A 20,544-nucleotide genomic window follows, 5' to 3' on the forward strand; every position below is an offset into this window, starting at 1 on the left:
ACATCCTCTGGCCGTGAACATAATGTGAAGTAAAAGACACATTTATGTTTCTCCTTGCTAGAAATACAAATATACAAGGGAAGGGGCCAAAAGCCCAACTTCGTTTCTGGCATTTGCTAGTCTGGTGTTCTAGTCCTACTGGGCTAGAATATACTGCAAAAGCTACAGCTGTGAACATCCAGTGGACAACTCTGCAATTGTAGGTGGTAAGAAAAAGGAGAAAAGTCTTGTTGTCTTTTCTGGAAGCAAGTCACGGGCAACAATTGAACAAGAAACTGGCAATTCCTTTTGTTTAATCTATAGAACTCAGAATCTCCAAACTGACTGCTCAAGTGAAGGCACCAATGACACCAGAATCTGCCAACCTGATAGCTGCAACATTTTGCCAACTACTCTGCATGGACAAACCAAAGATTGATTCATGTTTCTTTTTAAACTCATACTATTTTATTCACATCCCCATTCAATTCTGTGTGCATTTGTGTTCCTTTTTATTGGTCATGTTTTAGTAATTATTAAACTCACTCTTTCATTAAGTCAAGAAGGCCTGGTTAAATAGGCTCTTTTTTAAAATGCATAAATACATTGGAATTGGGAAAGGTATCCAGGAGGGAAGAGATCCTTTGTTTTTTTGTTTACCTTTTTAAGAGTCTGTTAGTGGGGTGCAGTGGGGTTTGATTCCAGAACCAGGCAGGATCCCACAGATGGTTCGGAGTTCTCTACTTTCTCCACATCACTCAAGGCCCTCAGCCCTGGAAATTTAATTAGATAGATAAGATACACACATATACATATATTTTATATATATGTATGTGTGTGTGTGTATCTTATCTATATAAAAGTCCACGACTGCACAATGACCTAAGAATATCCAGTCAGACAGATCACGAAAAAAAATTACCTTAAGTTCACTTGATACTTGCTGTTTGGGATTAGTATCCATTCACTGCCAGATACTGATTATCACAAGGTAACAATCACTTCCCCAGGAGTTACCAGGTGAATTATTATCCTTGTGGGAAAATGGTTCAGAGTCATCTATTCCAACAGACAGGCCTTTTTTTAATTTTAAGTTAGGAGATACAAGAAGGGGACAGAAAATGTTGCAAATACCAAGTCAGCATCTGAAACTAGAATGTTTGCTTAAGGATTCGGGAACACGTTCTCAGCCTGATTGCCAGAATTTGCAATTTTAACAGCCACACTGAAAAGCACTCCTCCTTTTAAAGTGCAGAATGTACATCGTGTCAAATAAAGATTTCCTTCTGATGCAGAAACTGGTTGTTAAGCAAACAAACCCGGCAGGTTCAGTCCTGGTTTTACGCTAGATGTCTCATCAGTTTCACAATTATTTGGAACCACATTGTTTGCTTTACGTTGTATATCTGTACAACGCAAATAGTTCCATATAATTTACTGTGATTTTGTGCAGACAAGACAGACCCGTCTTTGTTACTTAAACTCCTCCCTCGATATTATGGAAAGCTCAGATTCATACCATAGTAGTTCCTGGAGCAAAGTTATCCTGCAGCTGTTTGTTCAGGTGTAACAGTGCAATGGGGCTTAGAATCCAGGTATCTATATGTGCCAACCATCAGTGTTTCGCCTGGATAATCACTTTTTTTAAAGTTAATATCAACATAGCTACAAAGTGGCTCAGTGGTTAGCACTGCCGCCTCACATTCCCAGGAACCCAGGCAACTGTGTGAAGTTTGCACATTCCCCCCATGTTTGCGTAGATTTCTTCCAGGTGCTCTGGTTTCCTCCCACAGTCCAAAGATGTGCAGGTTAGGTGAATTGGTCATCTAAATTGCCCTGAGATATACAGGCTAGGTGGATTAGCCATGGGAAAAGCAGGGTTACTGGGATGGATGGACGGGTGGATCTGGATAAGATGCTCTTCAGAGAGTTGCTATGGGCTAAATGGCCTGCTTTTACACTGTAGGACTCTCTGATTCTACAAGTCACAAGCAAAGAAAACTGTCATTGCCTCTTTCTTCAGCAGCACCTTCTGCTCTGTACACAACAATGTTGCTTCTTGGCGATGCCCCAAACTCTTGATCTTAAACACTGATCTACTCTGATATGCAATAATGTTTAACTGCAGCAGAGATTCATCACCACCTTTCTTGCCCTTGCGTTACCACAGACATCTCTCCCATCCACTTCCACCATACTCAAATCCCCCCACTTTGTGTCATTGCAGGGAAGAATGCCTCAGAACAGGCCAAGAGAGTGATGACTGATCCTCTCTCCATGTGGAGAGTAAGTGCTAGAGCTGGCTGGAAAAGAAGGGTAAAAACAATGACTCCAGACCAAAGGGGTAGCCATGGGCACACGTATGGGCCCCAACTATGCCTGTTTCTTTGTTGGCTAATTAGAACAGTCCATCTTCTGTAATTACACCAGCACCATTCCTCACCTCTTCCTCCGCTACATTGATGACTGCATTGGTGCCACCTCGTGCTCCCGCGAGGAGGTTGAGCAATTCATCAACTTCACCAACACATTCCACCCTGACCTTAAATTTACCTGGACCATCTCTGACACCTCCCTCCCATTCCTGGACCTCTCCATCTCCATTAATGATGACCGACTTGACACCAACATTTTTTACAAACCCACTGACTCCCACAGCTACCTGGATTACACCTCTTCCCACCCTACCTCCTGCAAAAATGCCATCCCATATTCCTCTAATTCCTCCGTGTCTGCTGTATCTGTTCCCAGGAGGACCGGTTCCACCACAGAACAGACTAGATGGCCTCTTTCTTCAGAGACTGCAATTTCCCTTCCCACGTGGTTAAAGATGCCCTCCAACGCATCTCGATTACATCCCGCACCTCCACCCTCAGACCCCACCCCTCCAACCGTAACAAGGACAGAACGCCCCTGGTGCTCACCTTCCACCCGACCAACCTTCACATAAAGCAAATCATCCGCCGACATTTCCGCCACGCCCAAATGGACCCCACCACCAGGGATACATTTCCCTCCCCACCCCTTTCCACCTTCCGCAAAGACCGCTCCCTCTGTGACTACCTGGTCAGGTCCACGCCCCCCTACAACCCACCCTCCCATCCTTGCACCTTCCTCTGTCACCGCAGGAATTGCAAAACCTGCGCCCACAACTCCTCCCTCACCTCCATCCAAGGCCTTAAAGGAGCCTTCCACATCCATCAAAGTTTTACCTGCACATCCACTAATATCATTTATTGTATCTGTTGTTCCCAATGCGGTCTCCTCTACATTGGGGAGACTGGGCGCCTCCTAGCAGAGCCCTTTAGGAACATCTCTGTGACAGCCGCAACAATCAACCACACCGCCCCGTGGCCCAACATTTCAACACCCCCTCCCCCTTTGATGAGGATATGGAAGTCCTGGGCCTCCTTCACCACCACTCCCTCACCACCAGACACCTGGAGGAAGAACGCCTCATCTTCTGCCTCAGAACACTTCATCCCCAGGGCATCAATGTGGACTTCAACAGTTTCCTCATTTCCCCTTCCCCCTACCTTCCCCTAGTTCCAAATTTCGAGCTCAGCACTGTCCCCATGACCTGTCCTACCTGCCTATCTTCTTTTCCACCTATCCACTCCACCCTCCCCCTAACCTATCACCTTCATCCCCACCCACACTCACCTATTGTACTCTATGCTACTTTCTCCTCACCGCACCCTCCTCTCACTTATCTCTCCACACTTCAGGCTCTCTGTCTATATTCCTGATGAAGGGCTTTTACCTGAAACGTCGATTTTACTGCTCCTCGGATGCTGCCTGAACTGCTGTGTTTTTCTAGCACCACTCTGATCTAGACTCTGGAAAAGAAGGGTGACCACTCAAACGTGGATGCAAAGGATTCCACCAAATAAGCTTCATTACATTGTGCTGCGCTGCTCTCCCATTAACACCTGTACTAACTCATTCTTAACCTGAACAAGCATTTTGCCATTTCACAAAACCAATTCCCTCTCCTCTCTTAAGCGGGAACTAATGGAACACAACGAACCACCATAAGAAAGAGGCTGACACCGGACACCATCAGCTCCACCACTGAGGAGAAAGCCACAGAGTCATGGAGGCGTACAACATGGAAACAGACCCTTTGGTCCACCTCATCCGTGCTGACCAGATATCCCAATATGACCTAGTTCCATTTGACAGCATGTGGTCCACATCCCTTTAAACCCTTCCTATTCATATACGCATCCAGATGCCTTTTAACTGTTATAATTGTCCCTATCTCCAACACTTCATCTGGCAGCTCATTCCATACATGCACTACCCTCTGTGTGAAAATGTTACCCCTCAGGTTATTTTTAAATCTCACCCTCTCACCTTAAACCTATGTCTTCTAGTTTCACACTCCTCTTCAAAAAAGACTCTGGCTATTCACCCTATCCATGCCCCTCATGATTTTATCAATCTCTACAAGGTCACCCCTCAATCTCCAATGCTCCAGGGGACAAAAGCCCCAGCCCATTTAGCCTTCTATGAGCAAGCTCAAAGCCTATAGTTCCAGCAACATCCTTGTAAGTCTTTTCTGCATCCTCTCAAGTTTTCAACATCCTTTCTTTCAGAGGGTGACCAGAATTATATGCAGTATTCCAAAGTGGCCTCACCACTTTGCAGCTCCAGTGGCCTAATGGATAAGGCACTGGCCTCCTAAGCCAGGGGTTGTGGGTTCAAGTCCCATCTGGGGTGTCTGACTCTTCCTTGTGTGTCCTTAATCTGCTTTGCAAGCAACTGCTTATCTGCATTCAGTTGATGGGGTGGGCTGTTCCCTGTCGCCTTACACAGCACTTAGTGGGCGGCATGGTGGCAAGTGGGCGGCATGGTGGCACAGTGGTTAGCACTGCTGCCTCACAGTGCCTGAGACCCGGGTTCAATTCCCGACTCAGGCGACTGACTGTGTGGAGTTTGCACATTCTCCCCGTGTCTGCGTGGGTTTCCTCCGGGTGCTCCCGTTTCCTCCCACAGTCCAAAGATGTGCGGGTCAGGTGAATTGGCCATGCTAAATTGCCCGTAGTGTTAGGTAAGGGGTAAATGTAGGGGTATGGGTGGGTTGCGCTTCGGCGGGTCGGTGTGGACTTGTTGGGCCGAAGGGCCTGTTTCCACACTGTAAGTAATCTAATCAATGTCATATACAATGTGACACCCCAACCCCTGTACTCAATGCACTGACCAATGAAGGCAAACATGCCAAATGCATCCATCACCAACCCGTTGAGCTGCAACTCCACTTTAAAAGAACAATGCACCTGCACCCCTGGGTCTCTGTCCTTTGAGGATACGCTTACAAGATTTTCAACTGCCTCCACCAGCTAAGAGGTTTTCACCTTGGTGAGTTCTCTTTCTAGATTAGACTCCCCAGTGAATATGGTGAGTACATCACTGGTTGATAAAGAAATGCTTCAGGTCTCTGACACTCCAGAGGACTGCAGGCGAATAAGCATCAGCTCAGCCCCAGGTGATCCTATCATCTCAGCCATTAGTAACTGCATGCAAAGCAGCCTGGCAGTAGAAGCAAGTCGTCGATGTGCTTCGGCTCCCAAGTGAAGTCCTAAAACTGCTGAAGTGGTTTGAGTTTGTTCAAGAACAGCCGTAATGATGTAGGAAAGCTGGTGGTTTGGTGTTTGTGTGGAGGAAGGGGACAGTGCTCATGGAACTGGCTTTGAAGACAGCGTTGGATGAAGACCCAGAGAAGCTTGAGCTGAATTAGTGTCATCTTTTTTTTATGGAGAATAGAACAGAAGTGGGAATTGCACAGAATCGAGGCCACATTAGCTAATAATAAGATGCAAATGCATGGAAATAAGGTGGCTAATAATGAGATGAAAATGCATGGAAATAGCATATTCATCAGCAAAATTCAGAACTTACCAGCTTAACCTTGAGGGGAGGACTGGAAATTTTCTTTTTGATGTCAAGATTTGATTTTTCCGAATTCACCATATTTTCTAAATTTTCTCTATTGTTCACACCTCTAAAAGCAGTGGAAGAAAATCACCCTCAGTGTTAATTGAGCAGGGAGGAAAGTTTCAGCAGAAACTGAGTGGAAGTAAAGAAAAGAGAGTAGCAAGAGAAGAGGCACCAGTAGATATCTACGTTAAGTTAAGGACAAGGCAATTGAAGAGTGGCAGAATACATAAGGGAGTAGAAGAGAATACCACATGAAGAAGAGATGCTGTTGTGAGTAGTGTGTGGAAATGTTTCCTCCATGTCGCTGTGACAGCCTGATTTAATAACAAAACTCTAATATGCACCTTCAGTAAGCAAGGATCCTTACAAGTTTTGTCATGATTTTCTGATGAACTCATGCTGGAATGTTGGGTGTCATATTAACATATGATTTGACTAAGCTGTGCCCAATGTATTTTTAATAGCAACTAGCTTTGACATTACACCTTTACCATATGAAAAACATCCCAAGGTGTTTCACAGAAGCATAAGGATAAACATACCGAGTCAGAGAAAGAGAGTTTTATATAGATAGCTCATACTAAAACTTGTGAAAGACCAGACGGCCATTAGCCAAAGGAGCAGAGTTTGGCCATTTGGTCGATCAAGTCTGCTCCACCATTCGATCATGGTGATATGTTTCTCACCCCCATTCTCTTGCCGTCTCCCCTTAATAATCAAGAATCTCTCTCTCTCTGTCTTAAATACATTCAATGATTTGGCCTCCATAATGAATGACAATGAATTCCACAGATTCAACACCCTCTGGCTGAAGAAATTGCTTCTCATCTGAATTCTAAAGGGTCACTTTGAGACTCTGCCCTTGGGTCCAAATGTTTCCTTCTAGTGGGAATATCTTCTCCACTTTCGCTCTACCCAGGCCTCTCGGTATTCATAAATTTCAATCAGATGCTCCTTCATTCTTCTAAATTCCATCGAGTACGGACCCAGAGTCCTCCATTGCTCTTCATGTGACAAATCTTTCATATCTGAGATCATTCTTGTGAACCTCCTCTGGCACCCCTCCAAGACTAGCACATCCTTCCTTGGATATGGGGTCCAAAACTGCTCACAATATTCCAAATGTGGTCGGAACAGAGGCTTAATCCATCACAGCAATCCCTGCTCTGTATTCTAGCTCTCTTGAAATGAATACTAACATTGTACTTTCCTTTCTAACTGCCAACTGAATCTATATGTTAACATTAAGAGAATTGAACAAGGACTCTCAAGTGCTTTTGTGCTTCAGATTATCAAGGCCTTTCCTATTTAGAAAACAGTCTACACCTCTGTCCTTCTTAGTAAATGTTGTGTTCCATCTGCCATTTGTTCGCCTGATCTCCTAGCCTGTTTAAGTGAAGTCTCCCCACTTCCTCACCACTACCTGTCTGTCCATCTATCTTTGTATCTTCTGTAAATGTAGCAACAATGTCATCAGTTCCTACCTCCAGATCATTAATGTATAATGTAAATAGTGTGGTCCCAACACTAACCCCTGTGGACTTCCACTAGCCACCTGAAAAGGGCCCATTTTATCCTCACTCTCTGTTTTCTTCATGTCAAACAATCCTCTATTTATGGCAGTACCACAGACTCTTATCTTATTTTGCAGCTTCCTGTGTGGCACTTTGCCAAAAACCTTCTGGGGATCCAAAAAGATCACATCCACTGGCTCTCTTTTGTCCAAATTGCTCATCACCTCCTCAAAGAATTCTCACAGATTTGTCAGGCATGACTTCACCTTGACAAAGAAGTGCTGACGCAGCCCTAAGTATCTCACATTTCCAAGTAGTCCCCAGTCTCATCCTTAATAATAGACTCAAACCAACAACTCACCAACAACTGAGGTCAGGCTAACTGACCATCTTCTACCACCCTCCCTTCTCAAACAGTGATTTTATGTCAACCATTTTACAGTCCTCATGGACACTCCCCGACTCCAGTGATTCCTGAAAGGTCACCAACAAAGCCTCTGCAATCTCTCCAGGTATCTCCTTCAGAAATCTTCTGGTCAAGGTGATTTATCCACCTTCATCTCTGCCTCCGGGCTCTTTTGAAGTTCTGATATGCTATTTGTGTCTTCAGTCATAAAGAGTGATGCAACAGATACCTATTCAGTTCCTTCACTACTTCCACCTTGCAACTTCTGCCGCCTCATTTTCCAGTGGTCCAATATCCACTCGTGCCTTTTATATATTGAAAAAAACTCTTGCAATCATCTTTTATATTACTAGGTAGTTACCCTCTTCCAGCACCACTAATCCAGCTACCCTTATATCTCATCTTCTTTCTCCTTATTCCTTTTTTAATTGTCCTTTGCTGGTTTATAAAGATTTCCACACCCTCTTGCTTTCCACTAATCTTCACCATGTTGTATGTTTTTCTTTTGCCTTTATGCCATCCCTTGGTCAGTCATGGTTGCCTCATCCTCCACTGGGTACATTTCTTCTTCCTTGGGATATATTTCTGCTGTGCCTCCCGAATTATCCCCAGAAACTCCTGCCATTGCTGCTCCACTCTCTTCCTGCAGGCTCCCTTCTAATCAGCTCTGGCCAGCTCCTCCCTCATGGGTTTCAAGGATGATTTTGAGGAAGACATGAGAGTCCAAAATTGATGGGCTTTGCGGGTGAAATTCTGGAAGATGGAACCTTGGAAGCTGAAGGTATGGCAACCAATAAAGGAGCAGAGGGCGATATGCTTAAGAGATTGGAATTATTTTAATTGCAAGCCACATGCCTATGATTGAGAACATGGAGTTCCCAGCCCTTTTTTTTATCATGCCTTATTAACCCATTTATATCAGTTTTCCCATCAGGTAAATAAGGAGAGGCTGAATAGGCCGGGGCTATTTTCCCTGGAGTATCAGAAGCCGAGTGGTGACCTTTTGGAACTTTATAAAATCATGAGGGGCATGGATAGAATGAATAGCTAAGATCTTTTTCCCTGGGGTGGGGGAGTCCAGAACTAGAGGGCATGAGTTTAGGGTGAGGGGAGAAAGATATAAAAGGGACCCAAGGGGCAACTTTTTCACGCAGAGGGTGGTGCGTGTATGGAATGAGCTGCCAGAGGAAGTGGTGGAGGCTGGTACAATTACAACATTTAAAAGGCATTTGGATGGGTCCATGAATAGGAAGGGTTTAGAGGGATATGAGCCAAATGCTGACAAATGGTATTAGATTAATTTAGGATATCTAGTTGGATGGAAAAAGTTGGACCAAAGTGTCTGTTTCAATGCTGTACGTGTCTATGGTTCTATGACTCTAAGAAGGGGAGTTTAAGCTGATGCAGCACCTAATGCATTGTCAAGAGGGTTTCTATTGAAAGTGTTAACATTGAAAAATGTACAAAATGTTTCATTTAAGTAGGCAGAGTTTGGAGTATAATCATCTTTATTTCAATGGAACCCAATGTATATTTTCTTGCTTTTCTTTGTGCAGGCCACATATCTGGAGTAAATCTGTACGGTCCCAGAGCAATTTATAAAACTAGGGGAAACCAAGGTCCAATTAAATGATTGGAAATAATTAAAATTTGTGAGCTTAAATACTGATGGTGCCAACTAGTTGTCATTATCTTAAAGCTGAAGAATGTTCAAAGTTGCAGCTCCCTATAATGACCATGAATCTTTTCAAAATGTTGAATTGTATGCACAATAGTAAATGCTACATCTGAACTGCATCACTATTGTTATCTTAAGTTAGGACAAGATCAGGCTTCATGAATTGTGCTTCTGGAATATCATCAGCAGTTCGCAGGAATTTCTAAATACAATATTTGCAACTAGATGTTGTAGGTGAAGGGCTTATGCTCGAAACATCGAATTCTCTATTCCTGAGATGCTGCCTGGCCTGCTGTGCTTTGACCAGCAACACATTTTCAGCGGTGTCAGATTTGCCTGCTTTATGATTCACAACTTATAACTATAATCTTTAGAAGAAAATGCAGTTAATCCTTTTAGCTAATTGTTCTCTGATTGAAATCTTGCTGAATCTCAGTGATCATCCAAAACAATATATTGATTCTCAACCTTGTTGATGGTAAGCCTGAGGCATGCTTGAGATGGCCAGTCAGATAACAGATATGCTTAAACTAATTATATTTCTCATTTGGCTTATTTATGGTGTTTATTTAAATGAGCCTCTTTGGAAACTGGAGACGGGATTCTGCTAATGGGAAGATAAGGAAACCTGTTAAGTCGCAGAAGAATGAAATGGCAGTAACAAAGTGGATACAAGAAATGGCTTTTGAAATGAGTGACAAATGCCTCCAAATGTAAGAATACAGGGTAAAGAGAAAGGAAAGACAGCTGACCAAATCAATTCATGTTTCATAAAGGTAGCTTATTCCTCACAGTCTGTCACAAATCAGAACATCTGAATGAGAAAAAATATTAATGCCTTTAAGGGTGACATGGTGGCTCAGTGGTTAGCACTGCTGCCTCACAGCACCAGGGACCCGGGTTCAATTCCCAACTTGGGCAACTGACTGTGTGGAATTTGTACATTCTCCCTGTGTCTGTGCGGGTTTGCTCCGGTTTCCTCCCTCAGTCCAAAGGTGTTCTGTTTAGGTGAATTGTCCATAGTGTTAGGTGTAGGGGAATGTGTCTGGGTGGATTGCTCTTTGGACAGTCAGTGTGAACTTGTTTCCATATTGTAGGGAATCTAATCATAAAAAGCTGTTTTCATCTCTTTTCCACACTCTTCCACCATGCACCTTTAGCTTTCCTTAGCTATATCTGCTAAGCTGAAGGCATGGCTCATCCCCTGAGTATTTCCCAATGTTGGCCTTGGTTAAGCTGCCAGAAGGTCATTTAAATAATGTGGGAAAAGATCCTTTCCTTGACTAGTTTTCCCAACCTCCCCCTGACATATCAGAATGTGAGAAACAGAAACTGTCCCCAGGGAGGTTCAGTCAGTCTCGTGATTCATATCTGCAGCAAGCAAAATAATGGTTTTGTACAACTACTGATGAGTTATAAAATCTAGTAGTCTGGAAACAAAATCCATGTCAGTCAAATGGCAATGGGCTTTCCAAATCATATAAAGATTTGGAAAGTCATCAGTAGTCACAGGTGAGGTGCTGGAAGACTGGAGATTGGCTAACATGGTGCCACTACTTTAGAAAGGTGGTAAGGAAAAGCCAGGGAACTATAGACCAGTGAGCCTGACATCAGTGGTGGAGAAGTTTTTGGCGGGAATCCTGAGACACAGGATTTATACGTATTTGGAAAGGCAAGGATTGATAGTCAATATGGCTTTGTGCGTTGGAGATCATGTCTCATGAACTTGATTGAATTTTTTGAAGAAGTAACAAAGAGGATTGATCAGGGCAGAGTGATGGATGTGATCTGAATGGACTTCAGTAAGGTGTTTGACAAGGTTCCTTGTGGTAGACTGGTTAGCAAGGTTAGATCTCATGGAATACAGGGAGAACTAGCCATTTAGATACAGAACGGGCTTGAAGGGAGATGACAGAGGGTGGTGGTGGACCGTTGCTTTTCAGACTGAAGGCCAGTGATCAGTGGAGTGCTATAAGGATTCGTGCTGGGCCCACTACTTTTCATCATTTACATAAATGATTTGGATGTGAACATAGGAGGTATAATCAGTAAGTTTGCAGAAAATTTCAAGTATTGTGGACAGTGAAGAACATTACCTCAGAGTACAACAGGATCTTGATCGGATGGGCCAATGGGCTGAGGAGTAGATAAATGTGAGGTGCTGCATTTTAGAAAAACAAATCTGACCAGGACTTATACACTTAATGGTAAGGTCCTAGAGAGTGTTGCTGAACAAAGAGACCTTGGAGTGCAGGTTCGCAGTTCCTTGAAAGTAGAGTCTCAGGTAGATAGGATAGAGAAGGTGGCATTTGGTATGCTTTCCTTTATTGGTCAGAGTGTTGAGTACAGGGGTTAGGACAGCATGTTGCAGCTGTACAGGTCATTGTTCAGGCCATTTTTGGAATATTCCAGGCAATTCTGGTCTCCCTCCTATCAGAAAGATGTTTTGAAAGTTGAAATGGTTCAGAAAAGATTTACAAGGTTGTTGCCAGAATTGGAGGATTTGAGCTACAGGAAGAGGCTGAACAGACTTGCGCTGTTTTCCCTGGAGTGTCAGAGGCTGAGGGGTGACCTTACAGAGGTTTATAAGATCAAGAGGGGCATGGATAGGATAAATATACAAAGTCTTTTCCCTGGGGTGGGGGAGTCCAGAACTAGAGGGCATAAGTTTAGGGTGAGAGGAGAAAGATATAAACGGGACCGAAGGCGCAATGTTTTCACGCAGAGGGTGGTACGGTTATGGAATGAGCTGCCAGAGGAAGTGGTGGAGGCTGGTAAAATTACAGAATTTAAAAGGCATTTGGATGTGTATATGAATAGGACGGGTTTAGAGAAATGTGGCTAAGTGCTGGCAAATGGAACTAGATCTGGTCGGCATGGACAAGTTGGACCGAAGGGTCTGTTTCCGTGCTGTACATGTCTATGACTTTATGATCCTATGACTAAATACTCAGCAGGCCAGGCAACATGTGCTGAAAGAGACAATAGAGGAGAATGTGGTGCAATTATAACAGTTTGTATTCTCATCCTTGAGGTAGGGAGCAAGACTCGGGTAAATTCTTGGCTCAGCTTGCCTGCTTGATGGGCATTCCCAAAAATATTGGAATTTTCATTCTAATGGAGCATGGGATTGGGTCCTCAAGGAGTCAGGCCACTTAGGGTCATAGAGATGTACAGCACAGAAACAGAGCCTTCGGTCCAACTTGTCCATGCCGACCAGATATCCCAACCCAATCTTGTCCCATCTGCCAGCATCCGGCCCATATCCCTCCAAACCCTTCCTATTCATATACCCATCCAAATGCCTTTTAAATATTACAATTGCACCAGCCTACACCACTTCCTCTGGCAGCTCATTCTATACACATACCACTCTATGCGTGAAAAAGTTGCCCCTTAGGTCTCTTTTATACATTTCCCCTCTCATCCTAAACCTATGCCCTCTAGTTCTGGACTCCCCCACGCCAGGGAAAATACTTTGTCTATTTATTCTATCCACGCTCCTCATAATTTTATAAGGTCACCCCTCAGCCTCCGACACTCCAGGGGAAATAGTCCCAGTCGATTCATCCTCTACCTGTAGCTCAAATCCTCCAACCCTGGCAACATCCTTGTAAATCTTTTCTGAACCCTTTCAAGTTTCACAACATCTTACCAACAGGAAGGAGACTAGAATTGCATGCAATATTCCAAAAGTGGCCTAACCAATGTCCTGTACAGCTGCAACATGACCTCCCAACTCCTATATCAGTACCTGATCAATAACGGAAAGCATACCAAACGCCACCTTCACTATCCTATCTATCTGTGACTTGACTTTCAAGGAGCTATGAACCTGCACTTCAAGGTCTCTTTGTTCAGGAACATTCCCTTGGACCTTACTATTAAGTGTATAAGTCCTGCTAAGGTTTGCTTTCCCAAAATGCAGCACCTCATTTAATTTATCTAAATTAAACTCCATCTGCCGCTTCTCAGCCCATTGGCCCATCTGATCAAGATCCTGTTGTAATCTGAGGTAACCTTCTTCGCTGTCCACTACACCCCCAATTTTGGTGTCATCTGCAAACTTACTAATTGTACCTCTTTTGCTCACATCCAAATCATTTATATAATTGATGAAAAGTAGTGGGCCCAGCACCGATCCTTGTGACACTCCAGTGGTCACAGGCCTCCAGTCTGAAAAACAAACCTCCACCTTTTATCTTTGAGCCAGCTCTGTATCCCACTTGACCTGAGAAAACATGAGGAGGCAACCACAGTGGCCAGTGAGTTGGAGATGAACCATTTAAAAGGCCGGCCTTGATATAGTGGGGCTTTATCCTGATTAGAATAAGGCCATGGCCCCTCATGAGCCCACATCCCCATGCACTTACCATGCCCCTCCATGCCACCTCACATTTGCCAAATAACCCCTAATGATTCTTCGAAGCGCTGCCCATTTCCCCCTCATTATGCAGTTTTGGCTGAGAACCCAGATATCCATTACTCTGTTGAAAAGCCTGAGCCTCTGCTTGATTAGCAGCTTTTGGTCCTCTCATCACTCTATCAATTTTACAATGATTATTTACACAAGTTAAATAATGTGTGCAGTTTCAGCTTTTGAACATTTGGGTCTGGATGATTGACAATTTTATTGCCCTGTAATAGAACTGAGAGGTTTTTTAAATGTAGTCAGTGTGCAATGAATGACTGTTTCTTTAAAAGTTTTTTAACATATCCATCCGGCCATTATGATACTTGTTGCTTCTGTGTGGTGTATAGTGGGTGAGTGGACATGGAAGTACCATATCTTGCCATAGTGTATGAGAAACCGTAGAGGGGTGCAAATCAGCATACTGTTACATGTTAGTAGCTTTCGCATGGGAAAACAACCCAAGTCACCCAATGGTATCATGGGACAGAAGAGGTGCAATTTTAGGGGACAGAGAAACAGTGATCAGGAAGGAAGCGAGATTCCATGATCGGAATACTTTAAAATTTTCCTAGGCTGAGGTGTCACTGACAATATTTGTTACCAATATATAATTTCCTTTGAGAAGGTGGTGGAAGACTGCCTTCTCAAACTGCTGCAGTTTGATGAGTGTAGGGCATCCACACTGGTGTTTAAAAGGGAATTCTAGGATCTTGATCTTGTAATAGTGAAGGAACAACAATGCTCTTGTCCTTCTAGATGTTAATAGGTTTGGGAGGTGCTGTTGAAGGAGTCTTGTTGATTTGCTGTAGTGCATCTTGTGGATGTACAGACTGCTGTGACATGGCATAGGGAGTGGATGTTGAAAATGATCATTGAGATGCTAACAGAGTCCACTGTCAGGAATGCAGAAAGAGTCGATGATGAGGATTGGGGAGAGAATGAGTGATTGAAAGTAGGAAAAAGAGGCTGTAATCAGCATTGAATTAAGTTTATTGTCACATGTACTCACATGATTACAGTGAAAATTTTTCAAGTTGTCACTCATGATGCCTTCTTGGGTACAAGTATACTCAGTTACTGAATCTTGGTACAATGCAGGATGTGAGAAAGATCAGTTTATGGATGGGATGATTGGGAGAAGCTGGTGATTGGGGCTGGGAGAGGCCAAGACTTTGTAGAGAGACCAATGGACCAATTGTTCTTCTTTGTGCAAAAGGAAAATTAGAAAATGCACTTACCTTATGGAGTCAGTCACTGTCTTTCACTGCCAGTTTTCCGTATGCCTGGGAAATTAGTGCTGCAGCAATGAATTTTAAATTGAGATTGGCGGCACGGTGGCACAGTGGTTAGCACTGCTGCCTCACAGCACCAGAGACCCGGGTTCAATTCCCGACTCAGGCGACTGACTGTGTGGAGTTTGCACGTTCTCCCCGTGTCTGTGTGGGTTTCCTCCGGGTGCTCCGGTTTCCTCCCACAGTCCAAAGATGTGCAGGTCAGGTGAATTGGCCATGCTAAATTGCCCGTAGTGTTCGGTAAGTGTAGGGGTATGGGTGGGTTGCGCTTCGGCGGGTCGGTGTGGACTTGTTGGGCCGAAGGGCCTGTTTCCACACTGTAAGTAATCTAATCTTATCTGCGTTGTGGTGATTTAAATATGTCATTGAATTATCCCACCACTAAGTGGTAGGTACTCACATACCTCAATGTCTGCTTCAGTAATGTAGACAGTAGCTTATTCCCCATATTTAACCTGACTAGCCATCATGGGATTGGGGTTTACAATTGAAACAACCGAACCTACAGATTGGACAGTTGGTCACTCATGTATTTTTAAACAACTTCCATAATGGACAAGGAAAGCTTCTCATGGTGAAATACTGTTTTATTTTATTGTCCAGTTCCTGGTAGTTACACAGCTTGGTGCATTGAGTAAATATTATATCATTTAAAAATTGACAGATGTGTTCGAAATAGATCCACACCAAAATACACTGGCAATATTTCAAACAGTGTTTCAGCAGTAGGTGACCTGAAGTTGATCAGAGACAGCAATATTACTGCTGTGGAATTAGATCACCTTGGTCAGCTCAAGGTCAGGTAGTTTTCTAAGAGTTGTGAATGGATAGGTTCAACGTGAGATAGTAACGTAGGGATGGAGATGGAGCAGAGCAAGATGGAATTCTTAACCTCCCTTTCTTTCATGCTATTACTTTCTCATCATCATCTAAGCTGATCCCAAGCCACATGACACTCCGTTGGAGGCTATGATCAGGTAGTAAATAAAAAAGCATTTGACTAAAAGTGCCCCATCCCTCCAGGAGGGTTAGTGTAAAATGGGGTCAATGTGTTTGATGCCTCCCCTGATTGGACTACCTGAAGTTTGGAACTTATCATGGCTGGGAACCCATATCGTACCATCCAGTCTGATGAAAAATCTAGTTCTTGTGGTATTTGTGCTTGACTGTCTTGTTTTAATCATACTTTCTGTTTACTTTTCAGACTGATTAGTCTGTGATGACATTATGCATTAAATGTTACTCAGTTTTGGGAACAAAGGGTCATTTGGTAAGAGAAACAGATTTGCAAAAAAGAAAATGTTAAACTCTTTACACCAGAGTATTTTACAGGCCATTTTTCCAGTACCTTGTGGGATTTCATGAGATGTAAATAAATGGGAATGCAGTGCACTGAAATATTGCCAGTGTATTTTGGTATGGATCTATTTTGAACACATCTGTCAATTTTTATCTGATATAATATTTACTTATTGCTCCAAGCTGTGTAACTACCAGGAACTGGACAATAAAATAAAACAGTATTTCACCATGAGAAGGTTTCCTTGTCCATTATGGAAGTTGTTTAAAAATACATGAGTGACCAACTGTCCAATTGTTGCTCTATTTTCTCAGATTGCTCAGATTTCTCCACTTTCTCTTTGTTTATCATTAAAATCACTTAATTTTTAGTTAAAGCAGATTTGTGAAAAGCAGTATTGTGATTGTGTGTTCATGTACATGCATCTGTATTTGTGTCTGGGTATGAGAGTAATTATTAAGGCGCCCAAAACATAAAATGTGGAATTATCATGAAGGAACAATGTGAGGTCTTTATTTTTAATTTCACTTTCTTGTGTTCATTTTTTTTAAGAGACTGAGGTACCACAATAAACACAAAGCCTCATTATAACCATAGCTTTCTGTAATTCATTGTTAACACAGCCCACATAGCCTTCTATCTCTAAATTTATAATCAGTTAAATCATTCTTGTGATTACCATTGTTATACTGGAGTGACTTGTTCATGGCCTCTCTGTCCTTGAACCTGTTATCTCTTGTGCTCCTATTCTAATTATTGCACTTCCTCTAGGAATTCCATTAATATAAAGACCCCAAGCCCTTTAAAGTAACCATGTTTGAATTGACTTAGCTTCAGGTCAGTTGCTTTATGATGGATCTGTAATGAATGCAGAGAGAGTATTGCTAATGGTTACACAGTTTTTTTTTAAAAAGCATTTTCTTTATTATTTGGAGTTCTTAGCTTATGTGGCATAAAAATGTGACCATTTTTCATCAATAGAGGTCAAAAGCATGTTTCATATAAAAACAATTTTCCAGTCCATTTCACTAGCAAGAAACAAACATAGTTGGATTCTCTTCACTTTCAACATTTCATAATGTTTTATTTAGCTGACATATGATGGAAGGTTGAAACACACTGCTTTGTAAAACAGCATCACCCAGCACAATGCTACTCATGTATTTTTAAACAACATTCATAATGGACAGGGAGAGCTTCTCATGGTGAAATACTGTTATATTTTATTGTCCAGTTCCTGGGAATTACACAGCTTGGTGCAATGAATAAGTACTGTATCACATAAAATAATTGTTATTTTTTTCCCTAAAAGACCATAAATATTTTAAATTGAATGAATAACAACTCCTGATGCAAATTAGACATCAGCCTATTATGTTTGAAATCATTGTATTATTTTACAACATATTATCAATGATATCGAATAATTGTGTGTGTGTGTGTGTGTGTGTGTGTAAAGATTTTTATTTTCCAGCTGTGCAGTGCTTGTAAAGAATGAAATGCGAAGGTGATAAGGGCAAGTATACGCAAGGTGATCAAATACACTATGGGACACAATGCTTTTTGATCTTCTGGAACCACGGAAAGCACTGAGCAAAGGTATGGGGGCTGGGCAGTATGCTAGCTTGTGGAATTGAACAGCAATGAGAACCACTGGAGAACTTTCAATCAGGAAATTAAATTAATTACGGTGATAAAAAAGAAACAATATGTCAGCAGTTGCTGGAAATCTGAAATAAGAACAGAAAATACACACAGATCTATTATCATCTGCAGAGAGGGAAGACAGAATAATGTTAGGGATTTATACAGCCTCTTCAGAACTGGAAGCTGGAAGATAAGTGAGTCTCACAATTCAACTAGATGAAGTGAAGAGTGGGGGAGAACAAGAGATAAAAGAATCAAGAATGCAGTAAAATGCTTCTTTAGGACTTGTAAGTGCTTTACTTTAGAGGATTACTTTTGAAGTGAAGTTATTCTTGTTGTTGAGACAAAATGGCAGCAAATCTAACCAAAGTAGAATCTCACGAACAGAAAACAGTTGACTAGTTAATGTGTCTTTGATGAAGGAAGGAGTGTTGTCCAGAACACTAGGCGAACTCCATGCTGTTTCTCAAAGCATGTCAAAGGACTACTTACTTGCACCCAAATGAATGGAGTCTCAGATTAACTCGACAGTCAAGGGATAGTACTCCTTCAATGTTGTTTTGAACTGTCCCTCCTGATTATGTAAGCAAATCCATAGTAGCATTAAAACCCTCCTTCTTTTTGAAAATAGATCCTGTTTCAGCTAGGAGAACTTGGCAAAACTCCTGAGTGGAAACTCTGACCTGAATTTTGAATAGATGGCAGAAATCCCACCTCTGGAGCAAAAAGCAGGAGGCAGCCATATTGACGTTGGGACCTGGGGAGGCATAGTTCCCGTAGTGGTCAATTAACTGGTTGTCGTTTGGCCACCAATCAATTACTTTAAAATAGTAGCCTATCCTCCAAGAACTGCCAGCTTAATCAGAGGCATTGCAGCTCTGCAGTGCCACCATTAATGTTGGCCATTTCTGAGGCTAAGCTTCAAGGAAAGGGTGTCCTAATAGCTGGGTAGACTTAAAGAGAATTAGCGGCTGCGTAAAGTTGGGGAACAGCATGCCCAGTCAGGCAATGCATGGTACTTGTGGGGCAGAGTTTGCAGTCGTTAAATACTGGAGATTCCATTGGAGAGGGTTGCCCACTATGGGGCCTTCTGTGGGCATTGGAGCACTCAAAAAGAAGGTATTCCTGCGTAGTCTGCTTGAGAAATATCCCAAGTAGGGCAAAATTCCCTTGGAAGTAGCAGGTGAGCCATGGGGTGCCCACCACTGCTTAAGGAGATGGTTAGGGAACCCTGATCACCTGATGGGCTTCAGCAGGGCCATCTATTTTGATTTTCAATGCCACTCCCCCAATGTCTGCCTCTGAGGCAACAATGTCACCCATACACCGCTATGTCCAGGATCTGTCTGTCAACACCACCCTCCCCTCCCACCCTGACCCAACCTCTGTTGAAGGAAATGCAGCCATTGAGACAGCCTTTCCTTGCATCAGCAACCTCAGCAATGACAGGTGTTAGTGACGCCATTGCTGAGCTGCCGGCCTTTTGATTGAGTTGGGCAGCTGCATCCTTAATTGGACCGGGGACCCCTGAGGTGGTCGCTTCACTGACCAATGCCAGCAATCTGCCTCCCTGGGTCTGGGTGATTTTACCGGTCTGGCGGTAAGACCTCGGCTGGTGAAGCCAGCCTCCCCTTCTCCTCACTGCCAATTTGCTAGAGACCCGTGACACCTCATGTAAAACACTGCAAAGCAAGTTAAATCAAAGGCTGGTACCAACACTAAAATACTTAATTTTCCAAACTATTTTTCTGTGTGTGAGTTGACTGACTGCTGTAAAATCACAAGTGGATGGGTTATGTTAGTTTCTGAGATGTTTAAAATTCTAACATTCTGACCTGACCTGGAGGGTGGCTTGATGGCTCAGTGGTTAGCACTGCTGCCTTACAGAGGTAGGCACCCAGGTTTGATTCTAACCTTAGGTGACTGTCTGTGTGGAGTTTGCACTTTCTTCCTGTGTCCGGCCACTATGGGTGCTTCCACAGTCTAAAGCTGTGCAGGGCAGGTGGGTTAGCCATGGGAAATGCAGAGCTACAGGGATTAGGTGGGATGCTCTTTGAAGGGTCAGTATGGGCTGAAAGTCCTGCTTTCACACTGTAGGGAATCTATGATTCTTTCTGACCTGGGAAGTGTTAACTCCCTTTCTCAGAAAAACTGTTTGAGCTTCCGAGAATTTCCTGATTTTTATTTCAGCTTTTAATTTGTCTGCTTGACCTGAGCTGAACTCTAATCACTTACCAATTTAAAGATTTGTTTCTGTAGCTGAACAAATTCTTAATAAAATGAGGCACATTCCAATCTGTGCATTTGGCTTTCATCCAATTTTCTCCTCTTTGTCCCTTAAATTGGTGACTTGCGCATGCTTCTATACTAA

General features: G+C 42.9%; 1 non-coding gene across 1 annotated transcript; it reads left to right on the forward strand.

Moving 5' to 3' along the window:
- Positions 1-4,631: 4,631 nt before the first annotated feature.
- On the forward strand, positions 4,632-4,704 carry trnar-ccu (transfer RNA arginine (anticodon CCU)). The gene has a single exon. It is a non-coding gene; the product is annotated as a tRNA-Arg (tRNA).
- The last annotated feature ends 15,840 nt before the right edge of the window (positions 4,705-20,544 follow it).

This window comes from Hemiscyllium ocellatum, chromosome 3, assembly GCF_020745735.1.
Source record: "Hemiscyllium ocellatum isolate sHemOce1 chromosome 3, sHemOce1.pat.X.cur, whole genome shotgun sequence".
Classification (NCBI taxonomy): domain Eukaryota; kingdom Metazoa; phylum Chordata; class Chondrichthyes; order Orectolobiformes; family Hemiscylliidae; genus Hemiscyllium; species Hemiscyllium ocellatum.